This window comes from Puma concolor, chromosome A2 (genome assembly GCF_028749965.1).
Source record: "Puma concolor isolate L17-30 chromosome A2, mPumCon1.1.hap2, whole genome shotgun sequence".
Lineage (NCBI taxonomy): Eukaryota > Metazoa > Chordata > Mammalia > Carnivora > Felidae > Puma > Puma concolor.
Window position 1 is genome coordinate 112,834,319 of NC_141668.1, and position 27,813 is coordinate 112,862,131.

Genomic DNA, 27,813 nt, shown 5'->3' on the forward strand with positions numbered 1-27,813 from the left:
CCATGCAGAAGCAACATGATTAAAGAATGTTTGGGGAATGTTGGTGAGGCAAGGATTAGAGAACAGATCCATGGTGAGAAGAAACTAGATATGGAAAAGACCAGTCAGGAAGGCTTTTGTAGTAACTTAGAATCTAGTTTCTGAATATTCAGAACTGAGAACCGGTCTCATAATCACTCAAATAAAGTCACCCACTTGTAAGATTCAAACCAAAAAGGCAACGTTCCCACCATTCGCTACTTAATACCCAAATATACTTATCAGCTTTGAAATGGAATGAAGTTCAGCTGTTTAAGGACTTTTGTGGTAGCCTTAGTTCAAATATCATTGTTTATAGTATGTGTAACTGGAATTTGGGCAAATACCATATAGAACCCTAAAACCTTATCAGTGTCAATGGTTCACACAGGAGCCTTATAGTCATTTGTTACTTGTTTTAGCGAAAGCCCTGTCTGCTTTTGGGAATCTATATGTGCCCCACTGTGATGGGGGTCACTGCCAGTTACTATAACAATAATCCCTCCCCCTGATACCTGTAATAGACTTAATTTCTTAACTATCTCCTAGTTAGTCTAGAGGCTACCCCAAAATAACAACCTCTGAAATCTCCTTTACCATAGAAGCAGTGTGGTAAAGTGGGGAAGGTACCAGCTTTGGAATTGAGTAGATTTGGATTGAGATCCTGACTCTACCATTTATTACTTACATGTCCTTGGCCTAGTAAATACATGTATATTTTTTTGCTAACATTAAAATTGGAATGCCTACCTCTTATTAGAGTCAAGATTAAATAAAACAAGGTATGTAAAATCCCTACAATGTAAGTATTCAGACATTATTATAACTACTGTATTTTTTTAGCTCCTTTCTGTTACAGACACTTTGCTGAATTCTTTGCATAAAGAAATTCACTTAATGCTTATAAAAAACTGATACAGTATTAACTCTCCTGTATGGAACACTAGATATCTAGACTATCTAGGTATTTCCCAGTGGAAATACCAAAAAAATGTTGAGAAAACATGTTTTTTTTTTTTTTTTTTAATTTTTTTTTTTTCAACGTTTATTTATTTTTGGGACAGAGAGAGACAGAGCATGAACGGGGGAGGGGCAGAGAGAGAAGGAGACACAGAATCAGAAACAGGCTCCAGGCTCTGAGCCATCAGCCCAGAGCCCGACGCGGGGCTCGAACTCACGGACCGTGGGACCGTGAGATCGTGACCTGGCTGAAGTCGGACGCTCAACCGACTGCGCCACCCAGGCGCCCCGAGAAAACATGTTTTAAATTTTCTGAGAAGCTTCTGCACTTTGTGTGGCAGTAAGAATTTAGTAGGCCAACAGCAAAGTGAAAGCAGGAGGCTTCCGGCTATTGAAGAAGTGAATGAGCTGACATCCTCTCCTCAATAAGCAATTATAAAACCAGGGTTTTGGAAAAAACCCTATCAGGTCTCTAGAAACCAACCAAAGATAACAAATTGAGAAGAGCTTCTCTTCTCAAAACTGCTGAACTTGACGTGAGTCTTCAGAGGCAATCCTTGGCATTCTTTCCTGAGCTGCCCCAATTTCCCGCCCCACTTGATTCAGCCCGATGCTTCTACCAAACTGGGCTACCTATGAAAACTAGCATCTCTGTTTGATGGGGGGGGGGGCTGACATGTTTGGGAGTGAAGGGTGGGAAACCCACAACAGTGACAAATGGGAAAAGGCTGCATCTCTCCTAAGCTGAGCTTTTAGTCTTGGTCAGGATAGCAGCAGACAAGAGAATTAGCCAAAAATTTAATAGGGATCTTCCAGGGAAATCCTGGAAATGAGAGTCATGGAGGGGCTTGATAAATGCTCCACACATCCCTAGAGACTAGGGAAGCTATACAGACATGCAGCCCAGAAGAGGATACAAGTTCTTCACACATTCCTGGGTGACTGGGAGGCTGAGCACATGTACAGAGATCTGAGAAAGCCAGGCAGAAGGTTAAAGTCATGGTAGACTCGAAAACTACCTGAGCTTTGAATGTGCTCCCAACCTACACATAGACCCACCCAGCGAGGCTGGAAGCCTTACTAGTGTTTGACTACAAACAGTTAGTCATTCAGGAGACCTAAGCCATGAAGAAATAAGAGTAACCCCTATGCTGAAGAGAGAGAGAGAGAATTTTAAAAAATGAAGCAGAGACAGAAACAAACCACAGGGGAGGCGTATTCAATCTGAGCAAATTACTTAAAAACAAACAACAGCAACAACAACAACAAAAATACCCTAGGGGTGGAAATAAAATTAAAAATTGCTACAATATATTATTTTAAATGTCTAGTTACCAGCAAAGATTTACAGCACATACAAAGAAAAATAAACAGGGAAGTGTAACCCATGCTGGGCAGGGGCATGGGAGCATTCAATAAAATCTGTCTCTGGGTGGCTCCTGATGTTGGATTTAGCAGGCATAGGCTTCAAAATAGCTTTTTAAAAAGTGTTTTTTAGGGGTGCCTGGGTGGCTCAGTCGGTTGAGTGTCCGACTTCGGCTCAGGTCATGATCTCACAGTCTGTGGGTTCGAGCCCTGCGTCGGGCTCTGTGCTGACAGCTCAGAGCCTGGAGCCTGTTTCCAATCCTGTGTCTCCCTCTCTCTCTGCCCCTCCCCCAGTCTCACTTTGTCTCACTCTGTCTCTCAAAAATAAGCAAATATAAAAAAAATTTAAAGAAAACAAAAAAAAATAAAAAGTGTTTTTTAGAGAGCAGAAGTGGGGGAGAGGGACAGAGGGAGACAGAGAATCTCAAGCAGGCTCCACTGTCAATACAGAGCCCGACATTGGGCTCAATCCCATGACCCTGGGATCATGACCTGAGCCAAAATCAAGGGTAGGATGCTCAACCAACTGAGCCACCCAGGTGCCCCCAAAGTAGCTATTAAATATATGTTCAAAGAATGAACAAAAATAATTTTTAATGATTTTTCTTCTACCCAAGAGGTTCATCAAACTCCAAGTAAGATCAATTCACAGAGATCCTCACCTAAACGCATCATAGACACATCATTGAAAAAAATCATAGACAAAAAATTATTACAAGCAAGGAAAAAAATGACACACAATATACGACAATAATATGCTCAATAGGTGACTTATCAGAAGCAGGGGAGGCAGCTCTTCAGTAAATGGTGTTGGGAAAACTGGACAACGACATGCAGAAGAATGAGATTGGACCACTTCCTTACACATACACAAAACTAAATTCAAAATGGATGAAAGACCTAAATGTGAGAGAGGAAATCATCAAAATCCTAGAGAATAACACAGGCAGCAACCGCTTTGTCTCTGCCAGAACAATTTCTTACTAGACATAAGGGAAGGGAAACAAAAGCAAAAATCAACTATTGGGACTTCATCAAGACAAAAAGCTTCTGCACAGCAAAAGAAACAATCAACAAAACTAAAAGGCAGCCTACAAAATGGGAGAAGATATTTGCAAATGACATACCTGATAAAGGGTTAGTATCCAAAATCTATAAAGAACTTACCAAACTCAACACCCAAAAAAACCAAATAATAAATGGTCAGAAGACATGAATAGACACTTATCCAAAGAAGACATCCAGATGGCTAACAGACACATGAAAAGATGCTCACTTATCATCAAGGAAATACAAATCAAAACCACAATGAGATACCACCTCACACCTGTCAGAATGGCTAAAAGTAACAACAAAAGAAGCAACAGGTGTTGGCGAGGATGCAAAGAAAGGGGAACCCTCTTGAACAGTTGGTGGGAAAGCAAACTGGTGCAGCCACTCTGGAAAACAGTATGGAGGTTCCTCAAAATAGAACGACCCTACAGTCCAGCAATTGCACCACTAGGTATTTACCCAAAGGATACAAAATATAGATTCAAAGTGGTATATGCTCCCCCGATGTTTATAGCAGCATTACCAACAATAACCAAACTATGGAGAGAGCCCAAATGTCCATCAACTGATAAATGGATAAAGAAGATGTGGTGTGTGTGTGTGTGTGTAATGGAATATTATATATAATGTGATATGTATATAATGGAACATTACTTAGCCATCAAAAAGAATGAAATATTGTCATTTGCAATGACATGGATGGAGCTAGAGAGTATTATTGCTAAGGGAAATAGAGAAAGACAAATACCAAACGATTTCACTCATATGTGGGATTTAAGAAACAAAACAGATGAACATATGGGCTGAGGGAGAGAGGGAAACAAACCAAAAGAGACTCTTAATGATAGAGAACAAACTGAGGGTTGACGGAGGGAGGTGGGTGGGCAATGGACTAGACGGATGATGGGCATTAAGGAGGGCACTTGCTGGAATGAGCACTGGGTATTGCATGTAAGTGATGAACCACTGAATTCTACTCCTGAAATCAATATTGCACTGTATGTTAACTGACTAGAATTTAAATAAAAATTTGAAGAAAAGCAAAAAGAAACAGTGGAGGCGAGAAGGCACTGGAATAATATATTCAAAGTGTTACAAGGAAAAATACTCAACCAAGAATGCTTCTGGGCCTATCTTCTATGTCCAGCAAAACTATTGTTTTAAAATGAAAATGTAGCAAAGACACTCTCAGATAAATACAGAGATAATTTGAGGCTAGCAGACTTACAAGAAATACTAAAGGAATACCAAAGAAATACTAAAATAATTCAGATTAAAAAGAAATATACCAGAGTAACTCTAATCCACAGGAATAAATGAAAAGCACTGGAAGTGATTAAAATGTAGGTAAACATAAAAGACTTGATACATATTTCTCTTTTTCATCTCAAGTATTTTCATGAAATAAGAGCAAATAAAGCAATAATTATGGGACTATACTGTTAGATTTATTACATATGTAGATTTGGTACATATAACAATATTAGAATTAGAGGGAGAGGAAATAGAGATATATTGGAACAAAGTTGCTATATTTAAGGCAGTATTAACCTGAAGTAGATTGTGATAAAGTAACACACATATTGGAATTTCTAGAGCAACTAAGAAAAGATTCAAATAGTTTAAAAATCAAAAGAATTAAAATGGTACACTTAGAAAATGATAAACACAAAAGAAGACAGTGAAGGAGGAACAAAGGAACAAAAAAGATATGAGACCGAAAACAAATAGCAAGATGGCAGCTGTAAATCCAACTATATAAAAAAATTACATTAAATGGGAATAGACCAAACACATCTATCAAAAGGCAGAGATTTCAGACTGAATCAAGTATGGTATCTATAAAAGATACTTTATATTCAAATACATAATAAGTTGAAAGTTTTACTATTATAGAAAAATACATACCATGCAAACTAACTTTAAGAGAATTGAAGGCAATATATCATTATCATACAAAATTGACTGTCAGAAAAGAACTACAAAGAGAAATTTTGTAATAAAATGGTCAATACAATAGGAATATATATCAACTATAGATGTACCACATCCAAAAACAGAGCCTTAAAGTATATGAGGCAAAAACTAACATGAGAAATAGAAAATCACCATTGGAGATTTATATCCCATCAATAATTGAAGAACCAGACAGAAAATCAGCAAAATTTTAAAGACTTGAACAGCACTATCAACCAACTTAACTTCCCTGACATTTACAGTACTTGCATATAACAGTAGCAAAATACACATTCTTTTTAAGTGTACATGGAACATTCTGCAGGTTTAATCATATGCCAGGTCATAAAAACAAGTCTCAACAGATTTTTTTTTGATTGAAATTATTCAAAGTACATATAAAATTAATTTATAATTAAATTATAAATCAAAGACATAAAAAGGAAATCCTCAAATATATGGAAATTAAACAGCATACTTCTAAATAACCTTTAGGTAAAAAAAAAAATCACAGAAAATAAAATATTTTGAATTGAATGAAATCAATATCCCTCATGACTATAGATTCAAAAATCTTTGAGAAACAATTAGAAAATTTAATCTAACAACATAAAAAAATGATTATATGCCATAAAAAATCCTTAAGAAACAATGAGCAGACTGAATCCAGCAGCATAAAAAATGATTATAAATCCCATAGCCAAATGGGATTTATCCCAGGAATACAGGAATGCAAGTTTAGTTCAATATCCAAAATTCAGTGTAATACCCCATATTAATAAAGGATACAATCACCTCAATAGATGTAGAAAAAGCATTTGACAAAATTCAACCCCCATTCTTGATAAAATTCTCAACAAATTAGGAATAGAAGAGAATTCCTCAGCTTGCTAAAAGGTGTCTATGAAAATCCTACAGCTTAGGTGATCTTTCTACTTAAAAACAGGGAAAGATGTTTTCTTGCTACTCCTATTTGACATTGAGCCAGAGGTTCCAACCCATACAATAAGGCAAGAAAAAGAAGTTAAGGGTATACAGATTAGAAAGGAAGAATTAAAAATCCTTATTCACAGATTATATATTATTGTGTGTAGAAAATCCTAAAGGGGGGGGGGAGGGAAGAAAATCCTAAAGAAGCTACCAAAAAAAAACAAAATGTAAAAAGAAAGAAAGAAAAGAAAGACTACTAGAGCTAATAATTTTAGCCAAGGCTGCAGGGTAAAGAGGTCACAAGATATGAAATCAGTATACAAAAACTAATTGTATTTCTATGTGCTAGCAATGAACATTCCAAAAATGAAATTGAGGCAATAATTCCATTTCCAATAGTATGAAACAGAAAAAGATATGTATGAATAAATTTAACCCCCAAATTGTGAGAATCCTATGCAGAAAACTATAAAGCACTCCTGAGAGTTAAAGATCTAAATAAGTAGAGATATATTCTTGATTATGTATCCGAAGACTCCATATTGTTAAGATAGCAATTTTCCCCAAGTTGAGCTGTATATTCAGTACAATCCCTGTGATATCCTAGCATTGTTTTTCATTTTTTTGTCTTAAATCTTTTTTAATTTTTATTTTTATTTTTATTCCAGTATAGTTAATATACGGTGTTATATTAGTTTCAAATGTACAATGTAAATTTCCCCAATTCTATATATTACTTGGTGCTCATCAAGATGAGTGTACTCTTAATCCCCTTCACCTATTTCACCCATCCCCCCACCCACTTCCCCTCTGGTAACCATCTGTTTGTTCTCTATTAATATAGAGTCTGTTTTGGGGTTTGTCTCTCTTTTTTTTTTTCTATGTTCATTTGTTTTGTTTCTTAAATTCCACAAATGAATGAAATTATATGGTATTTGTCTTTCTCTGACTGACTTATTTTGTTTAACATTTACTCTCTAGGTCCATTATGTTGTTACAGCTGGCAAGATTTCCCTTTTTATGGCTGAATAATTGTCCATTGCATGTGTTTACCACATCTTCTTTATCCATTCATGTATCAATGGACACTAGGGCTGCTTCCATAATTTGGCTATTGTAAATAACAAGGATTGTTTTTAAAAATTGACAAGCTAATTCTAAAATTATGTGAAAATATAAGTGATGTAGAATAGCCAAAAGAATTCTAAAAAAAGAAGAAAGCTTGAGAACTTAACTCACTTCAAAAGCCTACTACAGAGCTATAATAATTAAGATATAGTGGTATTGGCCCAAGGACAGGCAGCTAAATCAATAGAACAGAAATGAGAGTCTAGTAATAAATTTTTGTATTTATAGTCAATTGATCCTTGACAAAAGTATCAAGGCAAATCAGTGAGGAATGATGAACTTTTCAACGAGGATGCCAAGACAGTTAGATCTATATGCAACCTAATGAGCTTAGCCCATTACCTCACACCATAGCAAATTTTTAAAAAAGGGGGGGTAATAAACCACAAACAACTCAATATGGATTCCAGACTTAAGAAAACAGGTGAAAATGTGATGACTTTGGATTAGGCAAAAATATGAAACTAAAAGCATGATCCATAAGAGGAAAAGGGTTGAATTGGACTTCATCAAAATTTTAAAAATTTTGCTCTTCAAGAGGCAACATTAAGAAAAAGGAAAAGACAAGCCAGAGACTGGGAGAAAATATTTGCAAATCATGCATCTGACACAGATTTGCATTCAAAATACAAGTAGCTTGTAAATAATTTTTGCAACTCAATTATAAGAAAATAATCCTGTTTAAGATCAGCAAAAGAATTAGGGGCACCTGGGTGGTTCAGTAAGTTAAGTGTCTAACTCTTGATCTCAGCTCAGGTCTTGATTTCAGGGTTGTGAGTTCAAGCCCTTCATTGGGCTCCACACTGGGCGTGAAGCCTACTTAAAAAAAAAAAAAAAAAAAAAAAAAAGGGCAAAAGATTTGAATAGACATTTTACATAAGAAGATATATGCCTATCTGGGAAGTACAAGAAAAGATGGTGATTTCTCACCAAACACCATGGGAGCAAGAAGGCAGTGGAAAAACATTTTTAAAGTGTTAAAAGAACTGTCAACATAGAATTCTATATCTCATGAAAATATCTTTCAGAAGTGGAAATGAAATACTTTCAAGGAAAGCTGAAATTTATGGGAGTAGATTTACTCTAAAAGAATTGCTAAAGGAAGTTTTTCAGAGGGAAATGATGACAGAAGGAAACTGGAAACATCGAGAATGAAATAAGACCAATAGAAATGGTAAATATCTGGGTAAATATAATAGAAAATTCTTCTCCTTTTGAGTTCTTTAGAATATCTTTAGTGATTGAAAGTAAAAAACTACATTTTCTGATTGAGTTTTCAAGGCATTTAAATATAATACATGAGATATATTTATATAGTATAAAGAGGGAAGGGTAACAGGACTTATAAGGTGGTAAATCTTCTACATTCTAATTACAATGACACAATATTAATTCTATGTAGACTATGAAACGTTAAGTAATTTTTAAATATCCAAACCAATCACTGTAAGAACTATAGTCAGAGATACAGTCAAATCACAATAATATATTAAGATGGAAAACGAAAAACTGTTCAAGTAATCCAAGAGTAGACAAGGAAAAAAAGAGGAGCAACAAAGAGCAGAAGGAATAAACAGAACACAAGCAATAAAATAGTAGACCTTATTCCAGCCATAAAAATACTTAGTAAAATGCAAATGGTCTAGTGACACCAATCAGATGACATAAATTGTCAGGATGGATTAAAAATAGAATGATCTAACAATATGCTGTCTACAAGAAATCCACTACAACCATAATGATGTAGATAATTTAAGAGTAAAAGGATGAAAAATATATATGATGCAAACACTAATGAAGCAAAGTCTGGAGTGGCTATATTAATGTCAAAGTAAACTTCAGTGCAAAGAAGATTACCAGGGATAAAGAAGAACATCACATAATGATAAAATGATTACCAGAAGATATAACAATAGTAAATATGTATGCACCTAATAATAGAACTTCCAAATACATGAGGGAAAAACTGACAGAACTGAAATGTGAAATAGGCAAATCTACAATTACAGTTGAAGATTTCAACACTCCTCTCTCAGCTAGAACCAGTAAACAGAAAATCATAAAGAATATAGAAGAACTCAATGCCCCCATCAACCCAACTGGATCTAATTGACATTTATTGACCATTCCATCCAAAAAGAACACATGGAACATTAAGTGCACATGGAATATTCACCAAAATAGAACATATCTTGAGTCATTAAACCTTAACAAATTTAAAAGAAGTGAAATCCTACAAAGTATCGTCTCTGACCATGGTGAAATTAAACTAGAAGTCAACAACATAAGGATAACAGGAGAGTCTCCAAACACTTGGAAATTGAGCTATACACTTCTAAATAATCTATGATTCAAAGAAGAAGTCTTCAAAGAAATGAGAAAACATGTTGAGCTGAATGGAAATGAAAACACAATATATCAAAAACTATTGGGGCAACTGGGTGGCTCAGTCAGTTGAATGTCTGACTCTTAATTTCAGTTCAGGTCATGATCCCAGGGGTTATGGGATCGAGCCCTGCATTGGGCTCTGTGCTGAGCATGGAATCTGCTTAAGAGTCTCTCTTTCTCTCTCTCTCTCTCTCTCTCTCTCTCTCTCTCTCTCTCTCTGTCTCCCTCTGCTCCTCTCCCCTGTCTGTGCTCTCTCTCTCAAAAATATTTTTTTAATTAAAATTATGGAGTGCAGCAGAAGTAGTGCTTAAAAGTTAATTTATAGCATTGAGTGCGTAAGTGCTTAAAAAAGAAGAAAAGTCTCAAATCTCTAAGTGCTAGCCTTAGGAAACTAGAAAAAGAAGAGCAACAGAAATCCAAATCAAAAAGAAAGGAAATAAGAGAAGAAAACAATGAAAGAAGAAACTGAAAGCTTAAAAAAAAAAAAATAGAGACAATCAATGAAACCAAAGCTGTTTCTTTGAAAAGATCAATAAAATGAATAAACTTCTAGCAAGAGTGACAAATAAAAAGAAAATTAAGGGACAAACTACCAGTATCAGAAATGAGAAAGGGCATATCACTACAGTCTCCACAGACATTAAAAGGATAAGAGAGCAGCGTTACAAACAACTCTAGACACATATACTCAACAACTTAAATGGACAAATTTCTTGAAAACCGCAAACTACATAAAGCCACTCAAGATGAAATCAGTAACCCTAAACTATTAAATGCATTGAATTCTTAGTTTATAACATTCCAAAAAATAAATTGGCAGGCTTACAAGTTTTCACTGGTAAATTTAACTGAACACTTAAGAATGAAATAACACCAATTCTGCAACCTCTTTCAGAACAGATAGGAGGAGGAAACACTCAACAACTCATTTTATGAGACAGCTTTACCTGATATGAAACCAAAGATTATACAGAAAAAGAAAACTACAGACCAATATTTCTCATGAACATAGACACAAAAATCCTCAAGAAAATATTATCAGTTAAACCTAGCAATATATAAAAACATACCATAACCAAAAATGAGTTTTATCTTGGAAATGCACGATCAGTTCAGTATTCAGAAATTAATCAATGTAATCTACCATATGAAATGTATAGAAGAAACCACACAATCATGTCAACGGATGCAGAAAAATCATTTGAAAAAAATATAACAACGATTCATGGTTAGAAACTCTCAGCAGGGGCACCTGGGTGGCTGAGTTGGTTAAGTGTGTGACTTCAGCTCAGGTCATGATCTCGCGGTCTGCGTGTTCGATCCCCACCCTGGGCTCTGTGCTGATGGCTCAGAGCCTGGAGCCTGCTTCGGATTCTGTGTCTCCCTCTCTCTCTGCCCCTACCCTGCTTGCACTCTCTCTCCCTCAAAAATAAACATTTAAAAAAACAGTTAAAAAATAAAAAGAAGCTCTCAGCAAACTAGGGAGAGAAGGGGAACTTACTCAGCTTCTCAGAGAAACCTGATAAAGGCAACCTATAAAAAAGTTACAGTTAACATTATTCTAAATGGGAAAATTAAATGCTTTTCCCCTAAGTTCATACATAAGACAAGGATGTCCACTGTCACTGTTCAACATCATACTGAAAGTCTAAATGCAATGAGGAAAGAAAAAGAAATAAAAGGCAAAAGAAAAAGAAGAAATAAAATTCCCCATTTTCAAATAACATCTGCATAAAATCATCTATGTAGAAAATCTCAAGGGATCTATTTTTTAAATTCTTAGAATTAATGAGTTTAGTGTCAATCTTATTTCTATACATTAGCAAAGTACAAAACCAAAATTAAAAAGACTATTTACAATTGCTCCAAAGAAAATGAAATATTGATGTATAAATGTAACAAAACATGTACAGGAGCTATATGCTAAAATTACAAAGCAAATGCTGATGAAATCAAAGAGGATTGGAAGACTCAAACTAGTAAAAATGTCAGTTATCCCCAAATTGATCTAGAAACTTAATGCGATTCCAGTCAAAATGCCAGGAATTATTTTGCAGCTATAGACAGTCTGATCTAAAATTTATATGGGTAGACAAAGAAACTAGAATAGCTAAAACAATTTTGAAAAAGAATAAAGTTAGAAGAATCACACTGACTATAAGATTTTCGATAATGCTAAAATAATCAAGACAGTGTGGCATTGGCACAAAGATAGATAGATAGATAGATACATATACATCTATGGAACAGAATATAGAGCCCCCAAATTAGGTCCACACAAGTATGGTCAATAGGTTTTTGACAAAGATGCAAAAGAAATTCAATTAAGAAAGAATAGTCTTTCAACAAACAGCATTGGTGTTCTAATGAACTTTTATAGATTCTGTCTTTGAAGATTTGGCATCCATTGGTCACAGAGCCAAACTAACTGCCCAAGGTTACATCTCTCCTGCGTTCTGGCTTTTGTGGATGCTTAAAAATGATATTACAAATCTCCAACCACAATTTCTAACATCTGTGTTTCTCTTCCTGCCAAATAGTGGCTATCTCTACCTAACAACTTCCTGCCATAGAGTAAAAAAACAAAAGTTTGTATCCATGCCCTTCCCTTCTGCCTCCTGACTGACCCTGGTTCTTTTCCCATCTTTGTGGCATGACATGCCCCTTTCTCTCAGGAATCGTAACTAATAAATTCTTATTTCAATGTCACTGACCTCTCTATGTCATCACCCAGTCCCCTCTATAAATTAAAATCCTATACAATCAAGACAATTGGAACAACTGGTCATATGGAAGAGAAGAAAAAAAAAAGAATTTCAGTCTAAACCTCAGAACTTACCCAAAAATGAACTGAAAATAGATCATATATATAAATGTAAAACACAAGAATTTAAAACTTCCAGGGTAATAGAGAAGAAAATCTTCATGACCTTGAGATACACAGAGTTCTTACATATGGCACCAAAACCTCAATCTATGAAAGAAAATATTGATATATTAGACTTTATCACAATTTAAAAGTTTTGCTCTGTGAAAGACACTGTTAAGAAAATGAAGGCACACTGTAGACTGGGAGAAAATATTTGTAAATCATATATCTGACAAAAGAACTTTTGTCCAGAATTTATAAAGAATTCTCAAAACTCAGCAACAACCATAACAATAAAAACAACCCTCAGCAACAACAAGAAAATGAGCAAAATACATGAACAGACAATTTACCCAAAGAGGATATGAAGATGGCAAATACACAGATGATAAAATTTTCAACATTATTAGCCATTAGGAAAATCAAAATTGAATAGGAAAATATATTATTTACAATAGTATAAAAATACAAGTGTTCAGGAATAAACCTAACAAAAGCAGTACAAGTCCTCTTTGGAGAAAATTCTAAGACTTTACTGAAGACATTGAAGAACACTCCAATATGTGGAAAAAAACATGATACGAACAGAAGGGCTCAATCTTATAAATATGTCAGTTTTTCCCAGAATATAGAGCAGCCTCAAACTTTGAACTGTTTTTTTCAACTTGACAGGCTGATTCTAAAACATTAAAGTATAAAGGATAATAATAGCTATCTTTAAGAAGAATAAAGTGGTGGGGTACCTGGGGGACAGTGTCGGTTAAACATCTGACTTTGGCTCAGGTCATGATCTCACTCTCCATGAGTTCGAGCCCCGTGTTGGGCTCTGTGCTGGCAGCTCAGAGCTAGAGACTGCTTCGGATTCTGTGTCTTCCTCTCTCTCTGCCCTTGTCTGTCTCTCTTTCAGAAATAAACACACATGCACAAAATTAAAAAAAAAAAGAAGTGGGATGGCATCTTGTATCAAATATTAATACATATTATAAAGCTGTAATATTTAGAGCAATGTAACATTTGCATAAGGATAGGCAAATATTCCAATGGAACAGGAAAAAAACCCTAGGAACTTGACATCACAGACACAGTATTGAAGATCATCAGAGAAAGGTTGATAAATGGTGCTAGGATAATTAGGTATATGTATGGGGAAAAAATGAAATTACAACAGTATCTACTATTCACAAAAATTATGTATATTCTAGATTGAACAAGACCTAAATCTGAAAGGCAAAACTATAAGGTGTATTACCTCTTATAAATATGTCTTTTAGACCATGTACATTTCACATAATTAGTAATGTAGTTGGATTTAATTTAACCATCTTGCAACTTGTTTTTATATGTCCTATGCTTTCTTTGTTTCATTATTCCTCTTTTCCTGCCTCCTTTTGGATTGATTATTTTTATTCTGTCTTTTAAAATTATACATTCATTAGGGGCGCCTGGGTGGCTCAGTTGGTTGAGCATCCGACTTCAGCTCAGGGCATGATCTCACAGTCCGTGGGTTGGAGCACAGCATTGGGCTCTGTGCTGACAGCTCAGAGCCTGGAGTCTACTTCGGATTCTGTGTCTCCCTCTCTCTCTGCTCCTCCCCTGCTCATGCTGTGTCTCTCTCTGTCTCATAAATAAATAAAAACATTAAAAAAAATTTTTTTTAATAAAATAAAATTATACACTCATGTAATTTTTCAGTAGTGGCCCAGGAATTTCAATATGCATTCTGGACATTGGAGTCTGCCCTTCCATTAATCCTTTTACCGCTTCTATAAGAACCTAGCAATAGTTTAACTTCATCCCCTCTACTCATTGTACTTTTGTTGTCATACACTTTACATACCCTTATTTTGTGGTTATTGTTTCTGCTGCTGTTGTTGTTTAAACAGCCTTTGACAGCTATCCACAAAATTGCTATCTCCAGTGCTCTCTTCATTCCTTCCTTACATTACAGGCTTCCTTCCAACCTTCCAATAAAGAGCAATTATCTTTAGTCTAAAGAATTGTCTTTAATATTTCCGGTAGTGCAGGTCTGCTGGTAATGAATTCTCTTGGCTTTTGATCGTCTGCAAATGGCTTTATTTTGTCTTCATTTTTGAAGCAAATCTTTCGCTGGTTAGAGAATTCTCGGCTGGCAGATTTTCTTTTCGCACTTTAAATATGTCAGCCTGTTGCATCTGGCTTTCATGGTGTCTGTTTAAAAAGCCAATAGTCTTATTGTGGTTCCTTTGACGGTAATGTATGCTTTCTGTCTGGCTTCCTTTAAGATTTTCTCTTCATTTTTGTTTCCAGTGATTTCACTGATGTCTGCCTGAGTGTGATGTCTTTTTTTTTCCCCCATTCTGTTTGGGGTTCACTGAGCTTTTGGAATTTATAGATTAATGTTTTCATCAGTTTGGGGGAAATCTTTGGCCCTTATCTTGTTGAATATTGCTTCTATTTTATTCTCTCCCTTCTCTCCTTTTGTAAGACTCCAGTTAGCTGTATGTTAGACCTTTAGATGTGGGCCCTGTGTCCCTTATGATCTTATCTGGATTCTCCTTTCCTACTTTTTTCTTCCGATACTTCAGATTGAATACCTTTTTTTGAACCATCTTCAGATTCACTACCCTGTCTTCTGTATTCAGGCTGCTGCTAACTATCCTATGAATTCTTATTTTCAGTTATGATTTTTGTTTGTTTGTTTGTTTGTCTGTGTGTTTCCAGAATGTCCACCTTATTCTTTTTCATAGATTCCAGTTCTTTGGTGCATTTCTCCAATTTTTTCATCCTCTTTGTCAAAGATCTTTTCCTCTTTTTTATCTTCTTAAACAGTTATTTTGTTGGTCTGCTAATTCCAGTATTTGGATAATTCGTGAATCTGCCTCTATTATGTTTGTTTGGTTTTTTTTTCTTCTTTTATCAGTCCTAGTTCCCTGCCTACTCACATGTCTGGTAATTATTCATTGTATGCTGAACAATGGAAAAGAACCAAAGAGGTTCCCAATCCTGTCCTCCCCCAAGAAAGAGTCTGCCCTCATTGGCAAAACAGAGCAAGGGACTAGTCACCTCAGTGTGATCAGGGGTTGAGCAAGGCCAGGGCTGGGTCGCAGCCTTAGTAACACTTAGTTCACCTGTTGTTTGTCCCTGTTCCCTGGTCATGGTCCTTCCAGGTTTTGGACTGAGAGCTGCATGGATCTCTGTATCCTCTCTCCTGAAAGACTATGGAGATTCAGCTCTTCCCTTCAGATTTTTTTGAGCTTTGCTAATTTTTTTTTCCTTCCTGAACAGCTTCAAAACCTGACAACATCTCAAAAGGGAGACCTCTGGCTTGTGCCAGGGAACCTCACTTCAGTCAGATTTGGTCTTCTACATACCACGCAGCTCTAAGAGATTTCCCTCTGACCGTTAAAAGTATTTGGCTCAGAATCGCAGATTGCCTTAATAACTCAGCGTTTCTGAGTAAAGAAATGGCCATGTGTGGGAAGTTCCTCTTTGCAGATCCTCTGGTTTTCGGTTTGTCACACAGCTCGCACAGCTGCCCCCAGCCCCCACCCCGGTTTCTCTTTCTCTCACTACAGTCTCTCTGTGTCCAATCCAGTTCTTTGCCTCAGTCCAGAATTAACACGTGCCCCAGGTGTAGAAAATGGCCCAGAAAGGGCTCTTTCCTCTCTGGCGTTTTAGTTCATCCAGTCTTTATTGTTTCCACACCTCTCTAACATCTCTAAAAATGTGATTGTTTTCAATGTACTCCTGTTTTACTAGTTGCATTAGGGTCATTAACCTGCCATGATCTACTACTACATCGCCCCAAGAAATGGAAAAATTATTGCTGTGATTCGTTTTTTTTAGACACAGTTCCTTTGTATGAAATGTTTGTGTTACGATCTTGTAAAATGGGAAATGGGAAAGAACAAGGTCTTAGGGTAAGTACCCTATTCAAACTTAGTTATTAAATGGCGGAGCAGAATCAGAACCAGTCGTCTGACAAGAGAGCCTTACTTTTGGCCACTGTGCTGTTCCTTCCTTACAGCAGGGTTACTGACTTTGGTCCTGTCATTCAACTAAGACTGCTTCAGTAGCCGTGGTCAGTGGTCAACAGAAGCCCTTAGGGAAGTACCTGGTTCTGTCTGTGCCTTGAGTCAGCTGAGGGTTTTCCAACGAGTTATGTATTGGATGCTGCTGGCCTTGCAACTCTCTGCCTTCAAGGTTAGGGCTTTCAGGTTTCAGTAGTTCTTTATCTCCTGACAAAAATCATAAGCGAGAGACTCTCCACAGGGGCTGACCTAGGAAATCTGGTTTACCACTATGTAAGCATATAAGTTCTGTGATGTTTTTCCATAACTGGAAGAATGAGATAAATCATAAACTCGTATGCTCTAGCCAGGACCATGACATCTCGTATGTAAGTCCTGAATGAATAGGATCTATAGCACTTCTCACAAAATCCAAGCTGAGAAACAGAATGATTGAATTTTTTCTTTTCTTTTCTTTTTTTTAAGAGAGAGAGAAAGAGAGAGGGACTGAGTAGGAGAGGGGCAGAAGGAGGGAAGGGGGGAGAGAGAGAGAGCGAGAGAGAGAGAGAGAGAGAGAATCTTAAGCAGATTTCATGCTCAGTGTGGAGCCTGACATGTGACTTTATCCCATGACCCTAGGATTATGACCTGAGCTGACATTAAGAGTCAGATGCTTAACCAACTGAGCCACCCAGGTGCCCCCAGAATGGTTGAATATTTGAAGTTAAAGTTCTAACTGGGTCTTTTAACAAATTCTCACTCTTTAGAGACTGAGGCAAGTGAGATCTCTATTTCTTTCCATTACCTGTGATTTAGTCACTACACTGTTGATGTGTAAGCCAGATGGTGAGCCAGAGAAAGGAAAGGAGCTGAAAATCAAATTAGCTACTTTTGCCCTCTGACTTAATAACTTTTATACGTGGTTTGCCAAGGCAGTAGCTAAATTATGGCTTGGGTAAAATGTAGATTTTTATTATCTATGCTTTCTTTCTTCTGACTTAGTATGAGAATTTAAGAATTGGCTTTATAGTGGGACCTATTGGGTTTGGATAAGAATATAATGTGGTTTTTGTTACCTTTGTAGTATTTAAATTTTGTTTACTGCCATCTGAGCCTGATATAGTAATATTTGCAATATGTACAAAAGTTAAAATTATAAACCCATTATCAGATACATGGTTTGCTAATATTTTCTCCCATTCCACAGGATGCCTTTTTACTGTTATTATCTTTGTTGTACAGAAACTTTTAGCTTGATGTAGTCCCATTTGTTTGTTTTTGTTTTTGTTGCCTGTGCTTTTGGTATCATACCCATGAAATCGCTGTAAAACCAGTGTCACAAAGCTTTTCTCCTAAGTATCCTTCCAGGAATTTTACAGTTTGACATCTTATATTTACGTCTTTAATTGATTTTGAGTTGGCTTTTGTGTATGGTGTAAGATAAGGGTTTAATTTCAATTTCTTGCATGTGGATAAGTGTTGGCAAGGATGTGAAGTAATTGGAACGCTGGAATGCTGTTATTAAGAAGGCAAGTGTGTGGCCACTATGGAAAATATTAAAGGAAAGTTTTTTCCTCAAAAAATTAATAATAGAAATATCCGGGTGCCTGGGTGGCTCAGTTGGTTGGGTGTCTGACTTGGGCTCAGTTCCCGAGTCTGAGCCCCGTGTCAGGCTCTGTACTGACAGCTCAGAGCCTGGAACCTGCTTTGGATTCCAGGTCTCCCTCTCTCTCTGCCCCTCCCCACTCACATTCTGACTCTCTCTCTCAAAAATAAATAAATATTTTTAAAAAATTTTTTAATAGAAAGACTCTATGATCCATCAATCCCACATCTGAGTATTTATCCAAATATTTGAAATTAGAATATCAAAAAGATACTAGCACTCTAATATTCATTGAAGCACTATTCACAATAGCCAAGATATGGAAACAACCTAAGTATTCATTGAGAGACGAACGGATAAAATGTAGCATGTACATACAATGGAATACTATTCAGCCTTAAAAAAAGAAGGAAATTCTGTAATATGCAAAAACATGGATGAACCTTGAGGATATTATGCTAAGGGAAATAAGCCAGTCACAGAAAGATTTCACTTTTCTGAGGTCAGTAAAATAGTAAAATTCACAGAAGCAGAGAGTGGAATGGTGTTGCCAGGGACTGGGGGAGGTGGAAATGGAGGTTATTAATCAGTGGGCATAAATTTTCAGTTAAGCAAGATGAATATGGTAGCAAGAGAGCTACTGTACAACATCGTATCGAGAGTCAGTAATACTGTATTGTACATTGAAAAAATGTGTTAAAAGGATAGATCTCATGTTAAGTGTTCTTACCAAAATAAAATTTGCTTAAATTAATATTACAAAACATGCCGTTGAGCTAAGAAAGATGTAAAGGGATGGGAAGCACACATAGTAAGGAAAGAAGATATGGTCTAGAAATTCAAAATTAGTACAGTGAGGGAAGTGGTGAGAAGGAGACAGCAAGTAGCAAGGCCTGGGTTAATGGGGAAGAAGCATCATCAAGAGACTTATGAATGAAAACAGTTCTTAGGAACTAGATGAATGAAAATGAGCAAGATCTGGCCTTTCAGAATTGAAGGGAGAAGCAAACAGGGAAGGTAAGCCTTTCTAAATAACAGGTAAAATTCAACTGAGTAACATTGGTATCAGAGAGACTAATAATTTCCAATGGAGAGATATTGCATTTTCTTATCATACCGTAATTTGATTCAACAAATACTTTTTGGGCATATAATATGTCAGACCCTGGCCTGGGTTCTGAGGATCTAGAAATGAAAGACAAACTCTATGCCCAGAAGGAACTCGTGGACCAGAATAAGATACAATCAGGTCAGTCGTGCATACGGTTAAGTGCACACCTATGGGGACGTGTGGAGGGTCGACTCGGTCACCCTACAGGTGCGACTTAGTCAGATGAAGGAAAAGGGGAAGGAGGCTTGGCACCAGGGTCAGTAGAAGTCAAAGCATGGTAGAGAAAGATTAGGTTGAGTTGCTTTAATACATTCATTTCATGAGTGCATATTAATTTTGTCTGTTTCTGAGTTAAATGTCAATTATTTATCACCATTCAAGGAATGAGACCAGCACTCAATATCTTGGAGTCAAAAAAGCTGAGTATATTGATTTCTTAGATGCAGGAATGGTTAACTGGTGAGAGATACTCCCAGTGAACACAGCTGACTGATAACTCAGGATCGCGGGCAGGAGCTTATTTTGGTTTAGTGTTGTTACAAAGGTTGCTGTCACCTTTAGAAGGATGGATTGTGTCCATTACAGAGGCAGGAGTGGGTGGAGTCCGTCCTAGCAGAGGGGTCAGTTGAGTGAGTCGGCCTCAGATTGGCTTCCTTTCAGAGTCTGAGGCTCCAGCTGACTGACTGGTTCCAGAGACACGTTCACAGAAGCAAGTTGTCATTGATTGATTAACCAGGTTGAAAACCACTTCCGATATTGATTTGTTACCCTGGCTCTAGAACAGCCAGACTTTTCCTAGGAGTGTGGAAGTTTGATATATTCTCCCCCTCCCCTTCTAGTCTTCTCAGGCCAAGCACAAGGAGAGACCATCAGGGTTGGTCCGGACGATCTCCATTATCGTTGATCCTTCTTGAAGAGAAGGTTTTACTTGTGGGTCAGATTTTAATTTACTTGCCGATCAGCACGAATTTGTCCTGTTTTTGTCTTCAAATCATTTGTCAAAACATGTGTTAGGACAGTGGCTGTGTAGATTTAAGACTCTGAATAAACACGTCAAGCTATGCGATATACAAGTGTAACAAGGTATTACAAGAAGAGAGTGGAAGGCACTCTCATGGCACAATTTAGACTTTTCCAGGTCTGACCATCAAAACAAGGCCCAGCAACTCCCTGAGTCTTCCTTAACAGTTCTTAACAGAAATTGTTCTACCTCCCCTGCGATGTTAATCTAGGTACAAAATGAAGTGTCAGCAATGGCACAGACTCTTTTTGGTTAGCAATGGAAAAATCAAGGATTATGCTAATTCATAGCTCTATGGGCAAAGGAAGTTTAACTGGTTTGTTTACTATTTTCTATATTGACCAAATCGAGGGAGAAATTTCCAAGGATCACTTGAGTTGAGCAGCACCTGGGGATGGGATTGTTACCCTCAGAAATCTGTCCCACCAATGTGGGAAGGGTTTCTATCCCTTCAGACTCTTTACAAGAAGACATAACCCCCAGAGGGTACTGGAGAGTTATACACCTGGTCTAACTAAAAGACTGATATTTTTTTAATTTTTTTTTTCAATGTTTATTTATTTTTGGGACAGAGAGAGACAGAGCATGAACGGGGGAGGGGCAGAGAGAGAGGGAGACACAGAATCGGAAACAGGCTCCAGGCTCCGAGCCATCAGCCCAGAGCCCGACGCGGGGCTCGAACTCACGGACCGTGAGATCGTGACCTGGCTGAAGTCGGACGCTTAACCGACTGCGCCACCCAGGCGCCCCCTAAAAGACTGATAAAACAGTTGTCCTGGTCCTGGATCAGCATCAAAGAGCCTGGTACCTACACAGAAAAAAGACGCTGAGTGCTGCAATAGAGACATGATCAGCGCTACTGGGGCTGGAGGTAGATTTGTCTTAAGGGTTCATGATAAACAATCGCTATCACATCCTGTTAATCACAAAACTCAACCAAGTAAATCTGACGGTCTAACTGGCTTCATTAACCCATTCATGAATTGGGCAGCCCCTACCTAGCAGGTGGAGAGGCGCCAGAGGAGTGGGACTAAACAGAAGGTTGTTACAGCCCAGTGTGGGGACAAGAAAGTTATCAGCAAAAGAAAAGGATTATTTTATGTGAGGCAGCTTTCTGGGGCGGGGGAGAAGCAAAGTGCCCTATCATGGAGATGACCTCATCTTTCCTTGGGGGCCCTGAAAGGACTCCGGTGCAGACTCACTGGCAGGGACTGAAAAATTCTTGACTGACCAGCTAAGACTATATTTCTGGGGGAGGTTGAAACTGCAATTAGATTATGTATAGAGCACTGATGTGAGAACTTGGTCTAAATGACACCATTTTGGGCCTTGTGCCTTTTGTGGGTTGTTTGTTTTAAACAATCTCAAGAAAATTGTTATCCCTCTCTCTCAATGCGGGGACATTTTTTTTTTCATTTTTTTTTTTTATTGTGTCACTATTGGTAACATCAGTTTGACATATCTGTATACCATACTTAAAATTCACTGCAAAAGCAATAGTCTGGAAGAGGCAAATTAAAAAGTTAGGATGGCCACCAGCCCTTAGTAAACCAGTAAAGAGGGAAAAATATGGCCAAAGGGATAAAGAAGTACACAAAGAAGAGCCTGACAGTGGTTTTACTAAAGTCTTGTCCTGATGGTCTGAGTCTAAGTGATGCAGTTGAGTGGTGGTGGGGGTCCAGAGCTGACGGCCGAGAAAGAATGCTTGAGACGGCTTTGGTGCAACAAGGTGATTTTATTAAAAGCACAGGGACAGGACCCATGGGCAGAAAGCTGCTCTGAGGTTATGATGGGTGACTGATTATAAACCTTCAGTTTGGGAGGGGGTTAGGGACAGCGAGAGTCTCTAAGAAATTTTGGAAGCAAGGTTTCCAGGACCTTGAGGGGCTAGCTGTTGTTAGGAAAAGGTCATTTATTACTGTTTAGTAAAAGTTCAGTCATGAGACATTCAGATGTATGTCGGGGGGCCATAAGCTTGGAGGATGATTGCCAACATATATGGGGAAGCGGGTAGAGATAAAGGAAATTTCCAAAGGAATATTTATATGTTAAAGTAGACTTACAGGATGCTGGGGGGGGGGGGGGGGTGTTGACATAATGTTAAGCTAAGGTTGCCTTTTGGCCTGAGCAAAGTGTCACCATCATCGAGGCAGCCGAGCTCCTAGAGGGAGGTCACTCTGCCTGTTCAAAGGACTTGTCAATGGGCTGCAGGCAGTAAGGGAATTTTTCATTTGCCTTTGTTTCCCACATCCTAAGGATGCTCCAAGGAGTAAATGCTTCTGGGGGTTGTCTGGAGAATTTCCCTTTAAGATCCCCAGTGGCTGGGTGTCCAGTCCTCCTGCTCTTTCTCTTTGAGAACGTTAAGCCCATCTTAGAGATCTTCTAAATCAACAATTTTTTAATCCCAATTTATTTTTCTTAGACTCCTGTTTCCACTCTGAGTCCGTTTACAAAGAGAGAGGACAAGGCTTACTTTACCCTAAATTGTTTGGAAGTTTCCTAAAATTTTTTTCCAACTCTCCTATTGATTCGCCTTTATTGTGTGGACAATTTTGCTATTACTTATCTGGCACTATTTAGGTAATTACGTGGACAAAGCCCCTATCCACAAAAAGTTTATTACCTTACTTGTGGAGTAAAATATACTTTTAAATAAGTAGATAATCCCCCTTGTCAGTCTATGCTCTGAGTGGTGCCAAAACTGTTTCCCAGGCATTGGAAAAGGAAAGAGTCTACAAAGTTACATTTGACAAATAACTGGTGCCGGCACCTTTAAGTGCCAACATCTGATAACATTTTTAACTAGACAGAAAATGTTTTAGGTTATCACACTTTTCTCTGCCTCCTGAAGAAATTTCCTTGAAGGAAAGTAATTTGTGTTGAAGAATCACTAAATGCTGGTGCTTTGCATGTGTTGTCCGAGTTCTCACAATGTCCTGCAAAGGTAACATCTCTGCTTGTTTTTATCATACAAGTAGTGCGATTAAATCTAGGGTTCAAACCCAAATCTGCCCCATGTCAAGGTTAAAATAACTTGTACAGGTAATCATGAGGAACATCAAAAAGTGTACCACTCTGTACGTGAGTGCCGTACAAATCGGCTGTGAATTAGGTAGGACCGTCAGCCCCCCGAGCTAGAAGGCCAGCAGGTGCTATGTTGTGATGGTCCTTCCTTTCCTTCCCACTGCTCCGGTGCCGCTTCTTCCCCTCTCCTTGCCTTCCCCAAGTTGTGCCTGAAGATTGCTCGGGCAGACGATTGTGCATTCACACAGATTGTGCGGCTGTGGACCTTTAACAATGTCTCCAGTTTTCTTCAGAATAGAATTCAAGGTCTCCGTCACAGCACTGCCATTCACTTCTCTTTACTTTGTTCAGTGTTGGTATTTGTGTTCTGGGCCGTGACTTGAAATCTGGCTTCCTGTTAAATGAGGGGTTAGCGTGTCAGGTTAACTAGAGCCCTAGGGGCCTGAAAGTCCCAAGAAGCATCTAACCACCCTGGGGAGAGATTTAGGCCGGGGTGGGGCGGGGGGGGGGGGGGGGGGGGCGGCATCTGGCTCATTTGATTAATGGCCCTTGCCTTTACTTTTTTATACTTTTACAAATCTGAGTTAATGCCATCTGTACAAAGATTTCCCAGGTTTCTTCTTTACCTCAAATAAGCTGTATAAAGGAAAGGTCCTTCTGCAGACAAATCCTATTTCTGCAACTTATTAATGCCATGCCATTTGAGCAAGTTGCTTAACTGTTAGTCCGTTTTCTTCATAAAATAAGGATAATAATAATACACCGTCATCTCATGCAGTCGTGAAGCTCGAGAGTATTATGTCAGATGAGGAATACTGTGCCTGGCACATATATAAGTGCACAAGAAGTAAGAGTTATAATGATAATTATTATTATTACTCGTAATAAGTGACAATTACACTTTGGTCCCCAAAATGCTCAGCCCAGTCCTCCTAACCTCAGTAGCCTGAGCTGTCCCAGCTCCTCGGCTGACAGGTCTCTGTGCTGTGGCCGCCGGGCCCAGCTGGGGAGCCATCTGGGTGCTGGGATCGCTCTGCCCTCACGCATTGGGGTCAGAGGTCTGTTTCTGTCCACTTTCCTCATTCCCTCCCATTGTAAATACACACCAAACACACACTGCGTGTCCATCCAGCCTGCTTTTCTGTGTGGAGCAGGGACACATTTTCATGTGAGGGGCTCTTGGAGAATCCTGTCCAGAATGTATTCTTTCCATTTACACTACTGCACGTTGTGGCTGAGGCTGACCCCAAGGTCTGATAGGCGTTGTCAAGATTTCAGAATAGTGGCTTCAGTTAACATCTGTGCTAAATTTTTGCATAAGTGTCTTGCCACAGATAATGACTTGAATTTAGACGAAAATGGCTCCTGGAATGATGGCAAACTAGCCAAGAGGCATATTAGTCAGACACTGGATAGTTTTTCCTGGAAATCTATAAATTGCATTCTTAAAATAAAAATACAGGAAAAGATACGGCCAGATTGTTTGCTTAAGTGACTCCACTGTCCACTCAGTTACATGTGTATTTGATCAGTTTTGTACACTGTCTTTGGCTCTTCTGTTGAATAACTTCCTGGAGACCTTTAAATAATTGAAAGAGTCTATGTAAGCCTTATGAGTCAATGACACCCTATTGAAAGCCCAGGTATTTAAAACTGGCTGATTTTCATTTTGGCTTTTTTTCTGAGGGCTTCTCTGGAGCATAACCATTTTTGTGCAGGAAGGAGCAGGCCGTGGGCTCGATGGCAGAACCATTTGAAACCCTCTGGGAAGAGAGCAGAGGGTGCTGTTTAAAGCCATGCATTTTAAAATGCTGTTTAAAGCCATGCATCTTAAAATGCTTTATTTTTCAAGAACAATCTTGTCATTTGTACTATGAATGCTCATTATAAGAGATAGTTAAGCTACTTTAATCCAAAATACATCCTAATCTCCCAGAAAATGTTCTTTAAACAGGCAGCCTTAAAATTTTAGGTGAACCTATCCCATCACTGTGAGAAAATGTTAACTCCTTGTTTTCAAGGTTTAAACTCATATTTTTTTTTTTTTTTAATTTTTTTTTCAACGTTTTTTTTTTTTATTTATTTTTGGGACAGAGAGAGACAGAGCATGAACGGGGGAGGGGCAGAGAGAGAGGGAGACATAGAGTCAGAAACAGGCTCCAGGCTCCGAGCCATCAGCCCAGAGCCTGACGCGGGGCTCGAACTCACGGACCGCGAGATCGTGACCTGGCTGAAGTCGGACGCTTAACCGACTGTGCCACCCAGGCGCCCCTAAACTCATATTTTTATGAGTAATAAAGGAGGAGATGAATTAAATGCAGGCTCCTATTAGTAAAGTTTTGAGAAAGATGGAATCTTCCAGGCTCCACCTCATTAATCCCTGGTTGTGAGCTCTTGTTGGGTGTCTGCATGACCAAAAAAAAAATGATTTTAAATATGGTACTAGGAGTTGTCTTTGAAAAAGAGTTTTTGTGAAATAAACTAGCAAGCATTTTAGCTCTCCTGCTCTTAGTTAGGCTTTTGAATAAATTATGCTTGATTCTGAAATGGCAATGGATACTCACAAATATGGGATTCTGGCAAGTGTTTTTAAAAAGTCAGAAGTTGCTTCAGCTTGATGGGTCAGGAAACTCAAATATAGAAGGTGAGCACCCGCGTCTATTTGTGGAAAGGCTTAGACCTTTCCCAACCTGACCCCAGCCTGCCTGTGAAGCCTCATCCCCTCCAGCCTCTCCCCTCCCAGCCCCACAAAACTTAAACCCCAGCCACAGCAACAGTCATTTCCTGTCCACACCTCCATTTTGTACCTGTGGCTACTCTCCTCCCTCTGCTTCTACTGCCTCCTCCTTTGTTTCCCTACCTCCTACACATCCTTCAACACCTGGCAAGAAATGTCCTTCCCCTTGGTGGCTGTGTGGCCACTAGGTCCGGGTTCCCCACAGCATGCTGCTCTGCGGCTGTCATTGCCATCATCACGCTATACTCAGACGGACTAGGGGAAGAGACCTTGGCTCATTCGTGTCCGCATCTCTTCCAAGAGCCAGCCCAGGGCCTGGCTTCTGTGACAGCGGCTTGATATACACTAGTTTACCGAGCTGACTTCCCTCATCTCTGTAGCGTCGTTTTCTCCCATCGTATGAAAAGCCACAAAAACAATCAGTTCCGGGTATCGTGGAGAATTTTTTAAAGTAGGACTCTTGGGGCGCCTGGATGGCTCAGTCGGTTGAGTGTCCAACTTGGGCTCAGGTCATGATCTCACAGCTCGTGAGTTCGAGCCCCACATCCGGCTCGGTGCTGACAGCTCAGGGCCTGGAGCCTGCTTCGGATTCTGTGTCTCCTTCTCTCTCTGCCCCTCCCCCGCTCATGCTCTGTCTCTCTCTCTCTCTCTGTGTCAAAAATAAGTAAACATTAAAAAAAAATTTAAAGTAGGACTCTTCATTTTCCTGTCTGGGGAGCCAGCTAACAAGAAGTCTTCCCACACAGCTGATGTCCCAAACCACCGGGTATCACTTTCTCCAGGAGACCACTCTGTGCCTCACTGGCTCGCTGAGGCAGCCATACTGTGCAGTCTCTCAGCTGGAGTGCCAGCGAGGGTGACACGGGAAGTCACACAGAAGGTTCCAGTCACTAGAGTAAATGCACTTCAGAGATCACGCTAGAGGTGAATGCTTTTATCAGATGGAAGCACTAAGTTTTATTATGGTAAGATTTTGCCTTTATCTTTCTTCAGATACAATTTGAAGCAACTTTTTAAAAGAGAGAAGTGTTCCTCAAATTACCTCAGTTATTCGTCAAAATGGCAGGTCCCTGGCCCTCACCCTTGGCAGGTTTTGAGCTAGTAGGTCTGAAGTGGGACTTAGGAATCTGAATTGCAGGAAGCATCCATGCAGTTCTGGAATGACTCGTCGTAGAACTACCCTTTGAGAAATACAAATATGGTGAGGACAGAGAAGAGGTAGTATCATGTGGGTCGGAGTATCATATGCCCAGAATATTTACTGAGCGTGCATCACACAGGCCAGGCCCTGAGGCGGCTCTTGGAAGAGCTGCAGAGAAGAATGGAACCACATCCCTTCCCCCGGGACAGCACTGTCTAGTCAGGTGTTCTTGGAGCATGTCAAGGTTATTTGGTCAAAGCATCCTGGCCGTCATAAGTTATCAAGCAGGCTGTCAGTGTGTTCTGATCTAATTCCAGAGTGTTCTGGACTGGGACATTTCTGAAGTCCAAGTGGCTCCCAAATTACAACTTAGCTATAGTAATTTTTATCACTGATATCCTGAAAGTTCACAGAAAGTTGGCAGTCCCGTATTTCTTTGTGACAGTTAGTTAGAAATTATATTTTATGTATATATTTCATTTATACGTTTATAATATATATTTTATTTATATATACT

At 38.7% G+C, this 27,813-nt stretch overlaps 2 protein-coding genes and 1 long non-coding RNA gene across 7 annotated transcripts in view; 1 reads left to right on the forward strand and 2 right to left on the reverse strand.

Annotated features, from left to right (window-relative positions):
* The window catches only part of MGLL (monoglyceride lipase), a 252,960-nt gene that overhangs the window by 219,422 nt on the left and 5,725 nt on the right, over window positions 1-27,813 (reverse strand). The window lies entirely within an intron of this gene.
* Window positions 1-27,813, forward strand: part of KBTBD12 (kelch repeat and BTB domain containing 12) — an 82,854-nt gene that overhangs the window by 16,295 nt on the left and 38,746 nt on the right. The gene's annotated exons all lie outside the window — the stretch shown is intronic.
* LOC147583438 (uncharacterized) lies at window positions 22,110-25,225 on the reverse strand. The gene is made up of 2 exons (XR_015248203.1): window positions 24,045-25,225; window positions 22,110-23,812 (listed from the first exon to the last, which is right to left on the reverse strand). It is a non-coding gene; the product is annotated as an uncharacterized LOC147583438 (long non-coding RNA).